At 39.6% G+C, this 15,768-nt stretch overlaps 1 protein-coding gene across 50 annotated transcripts in view; it reads left to right on the top strand.

Annotated features, from left to right (window-relative positions):
- The window catches only part of LOC101171409 (neuronal cell adhesion molecule), a 76,466-nt gene that overhangs the window by 34,994 nt on the left and 25,704 nt on the right, over positions 1–15,768 (top strand). For all 50 annotated transcript variants that reach the window (XM_078948505.1, XM_078948509.1, XM_078948503.1 and 47 more), the window contains one exon: positions 1,184–1,257. The gene's annotated coding sequence lies outside the window, so the exon portion shown is untranslated. The remainder of the gene's footprint in view (positions 1–1,183; positions 1,258–15,768) is intronic.

Here is a 15,768-nt window from a genome sequence, read left to right as displayed (position 1 = left end):
TCTTACAAGTGCAGCCTGACTTTTTGCAGTGTGTGACTCCACATGGAGTCCTGACCTCACAGCTGAAAGGAGGATGACACCAAGGTGATGGGAGGATATAAAAGAGAAGCTGTCAAAGAGGATTGGTTATGGCAGGTTGAAGGGCAGCAGATAAAAAAAGGAGGGGGTGCCAGATTAGACAAGAGGAAGATGAAGATAGTTTGGAGAAATGTGGATAAGATCGAAGAGGAAAGAGGATGGAAGTGAAGATGGCAGTGAGGCAGGAGTGAGAGGTTTGGAGAATAAGAGCAGGAGGAAGGAGGTTGGAGAAAAAGAGAGATCAATGAGATGAGACAAGACAGGAGGAGAGACGAGGGGAGGAGACATGTCTCCTCTCCAGCCGATGCCCCTCTTGTCTATCAGCCTTGATTACACACGGTTGCTTCTGAGGATCCATGATCTCAGTCCGCCCTGCACAGCTTGGGTGCTTAATTCCTTGCACCTCCAAATCAGCTTACAGTTGGGAGTGTTTATGGTGCATGGAACAAATATCCAGCACACGCGCAGACGATTGCACATGACAAAAAATATTATACTGGATGCAATGCAGAGAGCATCCGATGTGACAGGGGTGCTTGGGAGATCTCACTAAAGCCAAATAGAAAAGGAAGATGTACAAAACATCCTCTTCAGAAAAACGCTTCAAAGACCCACTCCTATCAAAATCATGTTTTTGGTGTTTTTAACATGTTCTTGTGGCCTTTTTTGCATGATGGAGGAACAACTTAAGGCAAAGATTGCATGGCTTAGTATTTTTTTATTCAGATCATTGTGAATCAGGATCAAACAGAAGAAAATGTTATTTTCCTCGTCCGAGGATTGGGCTTGTGAGGAGCTATAAGCTAGCGGGAGAGAGTAAAACCAGGGCGGGCTTACGCTACGCTAACAGTCCCGCCCACAACTCAGAGACAAATCTCTAATGAACTCCTGCCGCTCTGGAGAAACTATGTCCCAGAAAACGACACAGGTTTTTTTTTTTTCTTTGGAATTTTGGCTAAAAACTGCATAATTGTAATTCAAAGACCACTGGGAATAGTCTTATAATAGATCAGAAGATGATCGGAGTGGGACTTTAAATATTCATGACTGTTTTAAATGTTGTCAGAAGATAAAATGTTTTTGTTTTTTTCCATTCCATTTCCAGATTGAAGAGATACAGAGGGAGCAGCAAACAGTGAGCCAGAAGGAAAGCAGCAAACAGGGACTTTGGTTTCTCTGGTAAGTGGAAATTCTGACTGATTTCCTCTTTACGTCCCAGATACCAAAATGTTCCAAAACAGCGTGAGTTTGCAGCCTTTTAGTCAAATGTTCTCTTTCAGAGGCATTTCTGCTTTAGTAGAACACACAATAATGCCAGTCTGTTGGAGATATTAATATACAGTTTTTTGGGGAGGTTGAGTTCAAACAGCCTAACCTTTCAGGATCCCTTTTTTTTAAGACGACCTTTTCGTTCTGACTGTGAGGCAAAGGTCGCCTTAGCTTGACTGCCTTTCACCAACCAGCCTGAAGCTTCACTGTTATGAAAGGTTTGGAAATTCAAACTAAATATTGTCTCTAGTGTCCAACTAATGCGGTTGTCAAGGTAACACACCCTCTCATCCTCCCCCTCTGGTGCAATAGTCAGTGCTCTTACAGCCCAAATTGTGCCAATTGCTCCTCTGTTATTGACACATAATGTGTCATAATGGAGCGGTAAATAGTATCCTAATGGAAGCTTCATAATTACCATCTCGAATAGTTGCCTTAAGCAGAAAGACCCAGGATGCTTAGAGCCCACAGAAGGATCCTATAATAACCTGACTTTTGCATCATTCCCTGATTGTGTATCAATAAAAGTGTACATTGGGAGGGAAGTTTATCTAATGCCCTGTGAGTGGAGGTGATGCAGAGTGATGTGGGTCCACTATCCACTAGTGCAGGGGTCGGGAACCTATGGCTCGCGAGCCATATATGGCTCTTTTGATGGTCACATGTGGCTCGCAGACAAATCTTTAAATATAGTTTTTTTTTTTTTTTCATTAGACCAGTCCTTCTCGGGCGCGATGCGATGCCAGAGGCGCGCAGTAGTAGCGGTGCTTGGAGAGAGAAATCTGCGCCAGCGCTATCAGTTACTATTATCTATTATTTCACAGAGTTTGTACCAGCTGGAAACCTGTGAATTGACGCGCCTAAAACTACGCGCTCCCGTCTCTGAGAAAGAGCGCGCAGATGCGGGGACGGGATGTGTGAGGGAGAAAGCAGAGGGTGGGGGTGAGGTGTTGTGGGGACAGGCTGCAGGTGAATCGCGCAGGGATTGTAAAAACGTAAAACCCGCTTCCCGTCACTCACTGCAGCGTGTGAGTGTGTGTTTGGCTCCGCGTCTGCATGTGATAAGAATGTCTCACATCTACAGAACATTCAGACCTACGATCACGTTTAAAGTCTCAACGCCTGAACGAAGCAGAAACTCACCACGTATCAACCAGACTAGACCATCAGCAAAACTACCACGAGAAATACTCATCATTTATTAGCAACAGAATAACAATGTTATTAAAAAGAATCCACAGACTTATTGTACTTTAAAAATGTTGAAATTAAATCAAATGCACACATTCATTTGTGTATTTAGTTTTAAACAAATTGTCGCGGACTGAGTTGGATGGCTGTTGGGCCGCGTTAAAAGTTCTGGAGTTCATTGAACGCGTCAAGCAGAGATCTGATTGGCCCTCAGTTCTGTCGCTCAGCCTGTTGTTAGGTAGTTTGGACCAATGGGGTTCAGCTATGGGCCGGATAAGGAAATGGGAGGGCTGCAGCGGGAGCAGGGGAATATAAAGTTGGGAGAAGCGCTCTCGTGTCGGCGGGAGAGATTCAGGAGTTGCTGAATTAATTGAACGGCGTTTGTTGCGGTCTGCAGTAACCAGAATAAAGAACTTTAAAAGAGGTTAAGTCTCCGTGCCTCAGTGTGGGGAAGGGACACTACATTATTGTATGGCTCTTTCGAAATTACATTTCAAAATATGTGGCATTTATGGCTCTCTTGGCCAAAAAGGTTCCCGACCCCTGCACTAGTGTGTTAGAAAGGAATGTCAATCCTGCTGCATGATGTGGCTCCACGCCGACGGAGAATCAAAGAACTCCAACGGCGCTGTACTTTGTTTTTGTATTTTGGCTGGATCGGTAAAAGGTGCCTACCCGCTCCACTTCCTCACATTCGCTTTTTCTGTCAGCTCGTCTGCGAGCCCTTCCCATTTCTTCTTTGTCATCTCACTGTGAAATTGGCTTGTTGTTGTGAATGTGTGCTGTGGGCCAGAGAGACTGAATCCACAGTTTTTTGGGGGCTGAGTCACAGAGGGCCACGCTCAGAAGCTGAAAACTGAACGCGTGAAGAGTTTATCCTAAAAAGCTTTCAGCCCACCAATGAAGAACTGCAGACTGACCCATTTAGCTTTTTAAAATGTATTTTTACTTTTTTTGATCCCAAATGAGTAAAAATACATTTAATACTAATAATGTTATGTTATTTCAGAATAAAAGCATGGATCATCAGAAGGTTTTTTTATTGTCAGTCTTATCCAGTTTCCCACCTGACAAACTTACTAAAAAGGAGGAATTTCTGTACTTTTTAAAGAGATTTTATGTTGTTTCTTTTTAATTGGTTTAAAAAAAATCCTACCCTTTTCTGTCTTCAACAAGCTAGCGCCTGTACGGTATTTGATGTTTAGGGGGAGAGCTGTGTCAAACTCGTCAAAAAGGATGCTAGAGGCAAGACAGCAGAGTGCAGATGCAAGCTCAACTCTGGAAAAAGGTCAAAGAAATGTGTTAAAGAAGTCTTTACATCCATGTTAACAACATTTTGCATATATAATGATGAGTAAGACACTAGTTTTTTAGATTTTTGAGAAGAGGCTACAGAAAAACAGCAATTTTAGTAACAAACACTGCAATTAATCTGATGTGTGGCTTTGCATTTGCATTTCACACTAAAGATCGGGATAAACACAGAGCTTATAGCTGAGTTAACGTTGCAGATGGTGTTTGTGCATGTCTGACAATACAAAAAATATATATGTCAATGAATGGGTCTACACACGCTAAAGAAACTACAGTAGTAGAAACCCTTGTCGAGTAATTGAATTTCTTTTCTACTTTGAGGGAATAACAACTTTTTACTGGATTTTGCTCTATTTTTTTTACAACTATCCCTAAATGCAACAAAAACATAAAAACAATCATGATGTTCCTCAAAGATGCTTTCCTTGGTGAAACGTGTTAATGGGAGAATATAAAGCCCTTAACGATGTACTGGATGTTCTCCAGTACAATGTTCCCAATTCAAAAAGAAAAACAATGACAATAAGATGTTTTTCCCTCATTACAAGTGAAATAATCTGCAAAGGAATTTGTAGAATGATTTTTTTTTAAATAAGTTGTAAAACCCTGCTCTTTAGGACTAAAATTTAATATAGAAACTAGCTAAAAATGCCTAATTATTAGGTGCATTGCTCTAGCAATTGAAAAAATAAAATCATAAATTTTGTCTTTCCTCAAGGAGGAATTGTACATGTTTATAGTAGGTCTATTAATGCACTTCCTCCTTAAATATGTTCAAGTTTAAGCACTATAACAGTAATATTCTTATTTCCGGACCATAATAATCCTAAAAATAAAACTAGAATGACATATTTTAGGATGATTTCATCTTAAGAATTAAGTGTTCTGGTTAAAAAAAGATTCGTTAAGAAGTGAAACAAAAAGTTTCATTACATTTTCCTTAAAATACGATTTTTTCAAGATCATATGACTCAACAAGATATTCAAAATGTATTTTCTTTAATCAAGTTGTTACATCACACTTAATTTAAAGTTACTAGTAAGTTAGTTTTGGCTAATATCAAATGCAATAAGATATTTAAATTAGAAACTAGAAAGTGTATTTGGGGGGATTTTGTGTTTTTGCAGTGTAAAGTTTACGTGGCTCATAAATATAAGTGGAAATGTGGATGTGGATCATTGCTTCCATCTTAGTTAGCTTGTGGCATCTCCAGTGCCCACAATCATGCTGTGGTGTTTAATAATATGCAAAGACAAGGATGATGAACAAAAACGGAGGTTATCCTATACATTCATTAACCCCTTTATACCATTAAATTCAGGACTCCACTTGCCTTGAATGGGAAAAAAAAACACAGAAGAACATTTTTTTATGTACCAGTAATTGGAAATAAGGTCAGGCATGAAGGGGTTAAGCTACAAAAAGTTAATGCATCAACTGTGTGTCCTTTGGTAAATGAATGTTTTTTTTTTGTTTTTTTTTACTCCTATCAGGATTTATTGAAGTACTGACCCTCTGCAGGTTCTATTAATGGAAAGTTTGTGGAAAACAGCCCCATAACTGAGTTGTTATCTTCTGTCAGCGAAGTCTCTTCTCTCACAAGTGGTGAGAAAGCTGCCACCGTTCACATCAGCGTTTCTGGAATCACAGAATCACAGAAACTGCGGATGAGACGGCCTCATAGATTCATAGCGGGGCCCTGGGCTCCTTCTGCAGCATGTCGTTCCAGACGAGCGCACCGAGCTGTTTCTGAGGAGCCTCTTTGATACAGGCCCGACGATTCTCTGACAGTTCTCTGTGTCAACAGCCTTGTGTGCACGCCGGGTCTCCTGAATGTGAAATAGGAGGTGCGTGGAGTGTCTGTGGCTGTGCGAGGAGCAGACCCAGAAAGACATGGCTAGTCTCAGAGAGGAGGACATGTCTAAACAAAAAGAAGAAAAAGCAGAGAAGGACAGAAACAGGCTGAGTGGTGAGAAAGTGGATAGTGAGGGCCCCTCTGGAGAGGCTCCTGCCTCTTTCACCTTTCTCTCAGGATGCTGAGAAACTTTGTTCACAACAAAGTCACAACAAGCAGATTACCAGACAGCCTGGTGAGCTTGTTCTGTGTCTGCATTTGCACCTTTATGTGCACTCAGTGCCTACTTTTTATAGAAAACAGCCTAAAGGGGAAAGCAAATCTCTGAAAAACCAGTGCATTCATGCCATTTAGGAGCTTTTGTTATTTCTTTACCCAGCTTTTACAGAAATTGTTGGCTGGGTTATGCTGCCCAGACATTACTGACTCTACATGATCAAAGGGCTTTTCTTTTGAAAGCACTGCAAGTCTTTTTTTGTTCTTCACACTTACAGATTTGATTTGTGCGTCTCTGATTATCGATGTGGCTTTGAGAGAAAATTGTCCTCCTGTTGTCTAAAGCTGATGTGTTTTCATTTGTTTGGAGTGGCCTCTGAGAAATCTAATGCTTTATGTGACCGGTGAATGAAGATCCTGGTTCAAGGCCGGGTCCATCTGCTTATTACAACATGCAGCCCTCTCCTTGGGCGCCGTGGTGGAAAACAGATGCTTGAGTTTAGATGTAGCCCCGGGCTCACCTGCATCTCAGCAACCTGTAATGAGAAGTGTCTGTGTGTGCCTACTGTGAAACTGTGTGAAGGTAAGAGGATGGATAACATTGGACAGCACGATAAAACAGCAAACATCTTATTTTTGCCTTTAAAATATTACTTTTTACTAAGAATTAAGTGGAAGTGCTATTAAGTTAGAAGAACATTCGTGTAAACAGATTTATTTATCAGATTATTTTTTAATTTGTGCTTTTTGGTTACAAGTGAAAAAAACAATCTTAAAACAGACAGAATGAAACCTTTTTTAGCATTTTTCTAAATACCACACTTATGTGTGTTTTTTGTGGCAATGCTTGACATCCATCTTTTTAGAACATCCCCAGCTTCTTTTTTTTGCAGAGGTTTTTCTTTAAAATACATAATAATTCCACAATAATCCTGAAACTTTACAAAAACACTACATTCTGGGACATTTTGTCTTTTTTTTCTGCAAAAATTGTGAATATTTGAATAAAACAGATTTTTTGTTTTAGAACAAAGATCAAAAACACAAAAGAAAAATGTTTAAATCTGAAAACAAATCAAAGACAAGGTTAAACAATGTGTAAACTGTATAAAAAAGGCTGACAAACCTCCTCAAAGCAACAATGTTTCATGGATTTATTTTTCAAGGAGTATCGCACCAATGCGTCAGTGCTGTTAGGTAAACCCAAAATTTCAAAGCTGATTACTTTTTTTAAACCTTCACATTAAATTTTAAATGAAAACCATACCAGTAGCAGGTTGGCATCAATCCTGTCATTAAAAACAACCAATGTGATTAGCTCATTTATCGGTGAATGCAGAGACCTCTTAGGGTGAAATTAAATGGACTCCATGCCTTTATTTATTAATGCATTTTGCTATTTTAACTTTTGACTTATTTATCTGTTAGAAACTTTTAATCCAGCAAGTTTTACTTTATAGAAGTATTCAACACAGAAGTCCTATTTTTTTAGGGTTTTATTTCCCAGACATGGCTCCAGCACAAGATAGTTTACTGTATCATTATTTGCTCTCTTCCAGCCCGGGGGCATACAGAAACTGACACTCCCCCTGGTCTCCTTCTTGGGAAAGTCAGTCAAGCACACAGCTTTTGGCAGCTTTTTCAAGATTTTTTTTGTACCTGCACCGACTGAAAATAAACATCTACAAAGCCTCAGCAGCTATTATCCAACAGTCACCAGACACTTCTTCTATATTAGCGACCGGTCCCAAGCTGTCAAACGCAGACAAGGGACAGAGGCTGTTTGCGGAAGCCTGGTGGACTGTTTAAAAAAGGAGCAGGGCTTCTTCCAGCATCAGTGTTTGAAACATAAGGGAGGATGGAGGAGCTCTTGTCAGGGCCAGTGTGACTGATGGGGCCAGATGATCCGGATGGAAAAGAACTCTGTCTGAGATTGGGAACAATAAACACCAAACTTACCTGAAACACATTACACATCTGTGCTTATTATCCACTATTATCTGCCAACTCCCACACCCATGAGACAAGTTCATGCAAAGCCCTGATATGTAGGCATTAGTTGCAAATCAAATCCCATCGTGGGTTTGGAGTGACATGCCACACTCTCATCCTTAGACGTAATTAAATCAGTTTCAATTGAAATTCCTTGGAATGAAAATGCCCTGTGCCCTTCTTCCACTCAGATACAATCAGTGGACGTCACTCAGGAATGTCCGAGGTGGATTGTCTAAGGACAGATTCCATGCCTCGTCTAGAGATGTTTGTTAAGTTTAGCATGTGAAAACTAGACTCTTAAAATAATTGGCAGCAGTTCAAGTCCTTTTTTAAATGGAGCCCAATTGATCTGTGCAGCATTTGAATCAATGGACACATTATTATCATGATATGACATGAAAATGTTTGTTTTTATCAAATATTCTTAAATGATAGCTGATTTAATCATGTCACTTATAGATTTTCTCAGAGCCAGTTTAGCTCGTGCTGGTTTGCGGCGCCTTCCGTCCGTGAAACCCGGGTTCGACTCCTGGCTGCTCCCTGTTCCCTTCTCCAGCTCTGCCGGTTCCAAGCCTGGTTTGAGAAGGTTGCGTCAGGAAGGGCATCCGGCGTAAAACATTGCCAAATTTACCATGCGACTCGTGCGCTGTGGCGACCCCTGATGGGAGAAGCCGAAAGTGGAAGAAGACTTATAGATTTTCTCAGTCACTTGTTTAAAGGGTTGCTATGTTTAATGTTTTTACAGCATAAGTTAGAGATAAACTAAGCTACCTGCTCCACTTTACTCCATTCCGATGAATTTACTTGCATACAAATAGATCCATGTAGGTTTTTGTTTCCCTTGTCCAAGTTGGCATCTGGCACAATGCTGTACTGGTAATGTTGGACTGGTAATGTTAGGTGTGGGGTTGTAAGATAGCGGGAGAGCGTGTAAACAGAGAGCTCTCAGTAACCGGAAGTGTTAGGGGGCATGTTTGCTCTGCACAAATGACCACAACTCAGAGACAAATTTCTGACAAATTTCTTCCACTCTGCAGAACCTACAAGACAACACCAATTTTAAAATTTTGCCTTATGCTGGCCTAATCATAATTAAAACCACTGGAAATGCTTTTTTAGAATAGATCAAAAGATAATCGGAGTGGGGCTTTAAAAAGTCATATAAACACTTCTATTGACATCCTAAACTTTTTCTTTTTCCCCTTCAAAAGCACTTGGAGGAATGCCTTTGAGTAAAGACAAAAGTAAATACAAAAGTAACAATAGAATATTCATGTGAAATTAAATTCTAAACCTTTTTAATGCACACAAGTGGTAACATTTTACAAGAGGAGCAAAATTAAGACAGATTGGTTGAAATCCTCTCATTGGCACATAACAGATTTTTTTCAAATCATGTGTTTGTTGAGTCCAATTAAATATTTTAAATTCTCGTTTATATATATTTATATATTTATACATATATATATATATATATATATATATATATATATATATATATATATATATATATATATATATATATATATATATATATATATATATATATATATATATATATATATTTCTTTTTATAATCTAAGTTAATTAACTGATCAGGAGAAAAAGCTTCCCTGCCTGGTTTCAGTATTGGTAAAGGTATAAGTTTCTATTGTTTCCTCCTGTAGAGCAGACCTCAATTTGATTTTCTCACACTTTGAAAAGACCATTGTGTGTCTTCTCTACATCTGAAGCTGGATGGTGAGTCCTTTTGGAAAGCAGCAGTGGGGAAATGATTTGTATTCACCTGCTGTATCTGAATGGACGTGGGGAGGGGCTTGGAGAAAAGAGCGCGGCTGTTACATAGCGCTTTCTTTATGTGGTAATGGATTGCTTGGACATTCACAAACACACATATTGGGGTGTGCCTGTCTGTCAGTGCTCAACCCTCTTGGATGAATGGCAAATTTTAATCAGATCTTTTTCTGGAAATGATGTAAAAAGGGGGTAAAAGTATGCATGTTTCTATTATTTTGGACCACCAAGGTGGACATGGCCCAAGTCACATACATACGTCCGTCTAACCATCCTGTCCTACTAATTATTTCCTGACTAGTTTCTAAATGTAGGTGCACTTTATTTTATTGCCCAGCTGGGCATCTGGATTATTCAGTCAGCAACACAAAAGACACAGAGTGAAACCAGGGACGGGCTGTAATGAGCGACTCCTCTTACAGTCTTACATATAGACCGTCTGTTGTGTTGGGAAACCTTCTGAAGACAATGACGGGATTTGAGAGGTCTCCAGCTCCCTGAAACCTTCCTTTGATTGAATTTCCTGGCATTGCGATGCAGTGTTGGGGATGATTGTGGAGTGGGAGTTGGGGTCTAGAGAGGGGGGTATAAAGGGAAAATGAGGACCCTCCTCTGTGCTGACCTTTCACAAACAGGTGGGGTGGAGTGGCTGGCTTTGGGGTAGGTGGAGAACTGTAGGAGCGGCCCATTGTTGTTCTCTGTGAATGTAGGTGTGTAACTCGACAACACTCGAGCCACCGCCTGCATCCCCATTCTCTGTGATGGATGGCCATTTATTTTATAATAGCAATGAATGCTGATGAGTATTGTGCACAATGTTAATTAAAATGATGCTTTTAATTTTGTTGATTTTAATGATTTGTTTTGACGGGAATGCTGGATCAAACCAAAGTATACTGTAAATTTTATATATTAATGTACTGTAAATATGAGGCAGTTTTCCAAATCTCCTGCAGAATTCAGCAACATTCATCCTATTGACCAAGAAGAAGGAGAACAAAACATACTTTCTCCATGCTCAGCTAAAGATCAATTTCAAAGTTTTTTTTCTGGTTCGCAAAAGCTTTAGGAGTTTTGGGCCTGGCTATTTAACATTATTGCTTTTACCTTTTAACCTCGAAACAAAAAGAGTCGTAACAAAAAGCCACGCCGAGGTCTTGTTCCAACATCCTCCCTGAGAATCTGCTCGACAGTGGAGATTTTTGATAAGAAGTTAACATTTTACCTTGGATTCTTTCATTTAATGATATTGTTTCAGTTTATCTTAATTTCCCTTTAAATTCTTTTATCTTGTAGTTATCTATATTACATATTTTAAATACTTTTGTTTGGTTGACCTTACTTATTTGTTTTAAATTTTTGACTGTTAGACTAAGTTTGGAAGATTGCTTTCATTTCTTAAAATGACATTTTAGGCATGTATTTTTTTAATTAATATATATTTTCCAACTAGTCCTGTCCAGCAGCTGAGCAAACATATATTTGCCTGTGTGTTGGACAGATGTTACTGTTAGTTTGGGTGTTATGTAGCTTTGGACACTTAAGGAGTATATTTGTATAAACCTCCTTTGCATCTGAGGCAAAAGAAAAATTATTTTATGATAATACTTGTGTGATTTTCGTTTTGAAAAAAGATGGGATTGGAAAGATAGGGGACATTGGTACAAGAAAGGTAAAAAATTGGTTAGAGGTTGGAGGATTATTAACGAACCACATAGGAGGGGGTAGGATTACAAACAAATTGTTATTAATTATAATAATTAACTAAATAATATATATAATTCAATTCAATTAAATTTTATTTGTTTAGCCCAAAATCACAACAACAGTCGTCTCGATGGGCTTCGAAGTAAAACATGAACTCAAAAGGATCATGAATACAAAGAGTTCAATAGGAAAATACTAAAATGAACTAACAAACTGACTAAGCTATACTAGCATCCCTGCCCTTAGACCCCCCTTCGCGGTATATATATCTAAATACTGTTTGATCCTTTGTTATTTTATGTAGTTATGTTAAACTGCATTGTCTCCTGTTGTCAGAAAGCAATTTCTTGTTTTTTCTTTGGTCCTCAAATTTTAATACAGTTATTTTACTATTTTTAAAATGCTTGTGTGACTATTTTTCTGTTTTGGACTTCCTTCCTTTTGGGGAGTCTTGGACAAGCATTTTGAGATACAGAATTATATATAAAATGTGAAATATAGTGACGTGGTGGAACCTTAGTGATTCTCAAAATTGACTTAAACAGCAATTTAATGAAGGATACAGAAAAAAACACCTTTTCATTCTGGCCAAGTGGCTGTCAGCTATAAAAGGCGATAAACTTTACACCACGGATACACCATAGGATACACCACGCACAGTTTGCCAGACAAGTGTAGGGTTAAAAGCATATGACCACAAAGAATTATGCAGATAGAAGACTGGATGTAGATGTTGAAAGCAACTCTTGGACTCATCGAACCTGAAAGGAACCCTTGCATTGCAGTAATATCTACTCAACCTGGCTTTGAAAACACAAGTTGGCACAAGTTGATCTTTACTTGTGTGCTACTTCCATGACGTATTTCAGGCATAGCAGTGCAGCTAATTTTAGTAACTGTACTTCAGTTGCTTATTATGGGACACCTCTCAATCATGCTGCAACTGTCCCCAGTGTGACCAGATGAGTGTGTCAGATAAACTTTGTTCCAAACTCTATTCTAACAGCAGCACAGATGGCTGCTACATTAGCCCCTATTGTTTTAAACAGGTGTAAAGAACCCGAAAAAATACATGAGCATTATATTGGAACAAAAATAATTGGATACGAGCCAGATATTAGCATTTTAAAACCCAAATGTTTGCATTTGACATATGCTGAAGCTTTACGCTGCTATTAGCATGCCTTTGGTGGTTTATATTAGACTTCCACAGATTTTTAATCAATTTTTGTAAGGGAAAGTGAGAAGAACATTTTGTGGTGTCATTCCTGAGCCTTTTGTTTTAGATCTGTGATCTCCGTCTTATATTTAGTCTGATAATGAGCAAAAAAGTGGTCAAAGACTACAGGCTGTGTTCAAAGGAACAGACCTCTTATCCACCTACTCATTTCTCACTTTTACATTTCAAGTGCTGGAAACAGGCTGTAGCAACAGATTGTTCCAGCTCACAGTGAGTTCTTATGCTTTGTTATCTGCGGATTTTGCTCGACTGAATGATGCCACACAATGGACAGGCAGCTCCAAAATGGCCAGTCGCTCCCTGCCTGCCTTCACATTTCACCACATGAGTGTTTATTACACAGCTCTAGAAAGAGGCCTAGTTACATCAGCTGTTGACCCCATAGTAATCGCATCTGTGAACACTGTTTCATTGTGCTGCTTTGGCGGACATGGCCCAAAAGGAAACTTGTTTCTAACAAAACAGCCCAGCTTCCAGTTTGTGTGAGTCCAAGGTGAGCTCTTTTTGTGCTTCCTGTCTCACACAGCCGGCCTTTATGGCATCCTAATCCTAAGCTAATGTAAACTCCACATTTTGGCCCCATCTTGAGAGACCCTTTACAATTGGTGTAAGGCATCAAGTGTGGTACCAAACAGCGGTTTTAATCAACTCTTTTGTTAAGAACAGACAAAGGTCAAAGGTCCATGTTGACCATGTGGCTATCAACAGTCTTGTTTCCTTAGCATCACACCTGACCACGACATATAGGTTTAGATATTTAGCTCTTGTTTTTTTTAACATATATTTCTTAGTTTGAAGTGAAGTTGGCTTGTTTTTGTTGGCTAAGAAATCAAAGAGGAACGAGGGATTATTTTAATGTAATGTTTTGTGGTCAAATTTTGAAAGCTTATGCGTCCTACTCTAGCCCGTTTAGTTTGGCCCAAAGTTTGTTTCTTTGGATAGTTGGATTTATTAGACAGGTGTTCTTTTGAACTCTGGTGCAGACAAGTCCAAACAAGCAAATTCTACATAGGAGGTCCTTGGTTAAGAGTGAAAGTTGGTCCAGCAGGACTCCAAAAAACAAAACAAAATAAAAAATCCAAGAATCCATACCTCTATCGACTCTTATAACCCGCTGTATCCCTCAAGTGGTCAGGGGGTTGCCGGAGCACTGTCCCAGCTACTGTTGGACAAAGAAAAGAACATGTCGTTAAATTTCTTATGGGTAACTGTCATATAGGGTTGTTTTTCCCCTTTTTTTTTTTATCGGTGAAGGTTCTCGTTTATCCTTGGACACGTTTCACCTCTCATCTTGAGTAATACTTGTATATAACCAAATGAAGGTTGGAATTTTTGAGAGGCATTCTCCACCCTTTTGACTCAGTTTTGCTGCACTATTCCAGTGTGAAAAGACCTTCACATTCTTAAAGGTGTATAATGAGTTTCTGTGTTTAGCAAGCATGCATTTTTGGCATTTGTTGGCGCATGAGGACTTGATTGTATTGCAAATGTCATAGCATTCCTATTCATTTCTGTCTCAAAGGATTTACGCCTTTTTCAACAGATGAAATTTATGTGGAAGTTTTTCTGAGAGCAGTCTTTTTTCTAAACGCTTTAATCCAACAATATTGAATGCTGAGGACTTTGAGGCCTTTTTCCATGTAAAAAAAAGTCCACTCCCTGTTCATTCCTTTGTTGCGTTTACTTGCCACAATGAACTTCTTCTCAGAGTATGAAAGGCCGTACGTGCAACGCTCTAATGTTGGGGAAGGCAAACTCAAGCTCCGTCCACAACATCCTGCTCAGTAAAAAAAATACCAACAAGACAGCTGTTTATGTAAATCCTTTAAAATGAATGCATGGTCAGACATGCACCAACCAACAATCCCGTCAATACAGAATTATCTCTGTAGAATCTGTGGCGGCATAGAGATCAGCGATCCAATAAAGGTCAGATTTTGATGCGCATTTTCTTATTCAGCCTTGTGATGGTCGGAATTTGCTACTAATCGGCTTATTTTTCAATACCCGATCTACTGTGCAATCGGATGGCAAACAAGATGATAGTGCTTGCTTTGAGCACACTTTTTTTTTTTTATTCATTCAGAAGCCAAACACTCAGTTTTTTCTCTCCAATAAGTAGCAGCAGAGGGAGATTGAGAGGGGCTCTCCCATCAGAACCAGTTATGAGAAGCGCTTGGTGAAATGTGAAGGCATGACTTCCCAACAGCATGTCCAATTTCTTTCATCCACCAAAGTAAATTGTTATTCCTCAGTGACAGGAAAGCAAAATGCTTTTAACTTTCACTGAGGCTAAACAGGTCAGGATTCCCTCCTTAGCAGCACCATCTCATACACCGGCACTGCTTCCATCTGCATGCTAAAGAGGAGCCCTCTGTTAGGAGGTCCGGCGCCGGTGCTGATTAGCATTTGGACAGTGGGGACAGAGAGCAATTCGTGGAGTGTTGTTGGCATGTCCACTGAGAAAGCTTTGTGAATGCCAACGAGCTGTATCCTGAAAGAGGGTAAAAAACACAAACAAATTGCCGGACGTGTTGCATTAGCAGCTGATGTCGGAGTTAGAGTTAGGAGGTGTTGCATATTGATGGCTGTGGAGGGAAACAGGTGCGTTTAAAAACCTGCTCCCATTCAGTTTAAGGACAAATCAAAAGCAGAGAGAAAAGGACGACCGCCATCGGTAATGTCTATTTTTAGCTCCTTATGTCCAACCGTTTGTGTGGAAACATCAAAGGGGAGCAGCTTTGGTGCATATAAGGATGTCAAACACCACCTGTGACAATTTGGTGGTTTTACATCCATGCACTTTGATAGATTTAAGCTTTATTCGTAATGTACAGTCCACAGACTGGAGGCTAGCTTCGCAAATACAATGACTGCAATCTGCACAGATCAAAGCTGCTGCAGTTTTGGACAACATTGTTCATCCCAATAGAACCAACACACAAAAACAATGCAGACAATGTTCAGCTTTTTGCATGGGAGCTGATGACTGCCGTTCTTTCATTGTCTGGTGCAGATAAAAGGCCCTGGTCTGTTTTTGAGCTGTGCCTTCTGGAAGAATGCCCGTTCATATGTTAACCACACCGACTATTTGCATTTGGTTATGAG

This window comes from Oryzias latipes, chromosome 6, assembly GCF_053564925.1.
Source record: "Oryzias latipes strain Hd-rR chromosome 6, Olatipes_Hd-rR_3.1".
In the NCBI taxonomy this organism is placed as follows: Eukaryota; Metazoa; Chordata; class Actinopteri; order Beloniformes; family Adrianichthyidae; genus Oryzias; species Oryzias latipes.
Note: the sequence above shows the minus strand (reverse complement) of the source record. Positions and strands in the feature narration are given on the sequence as shown.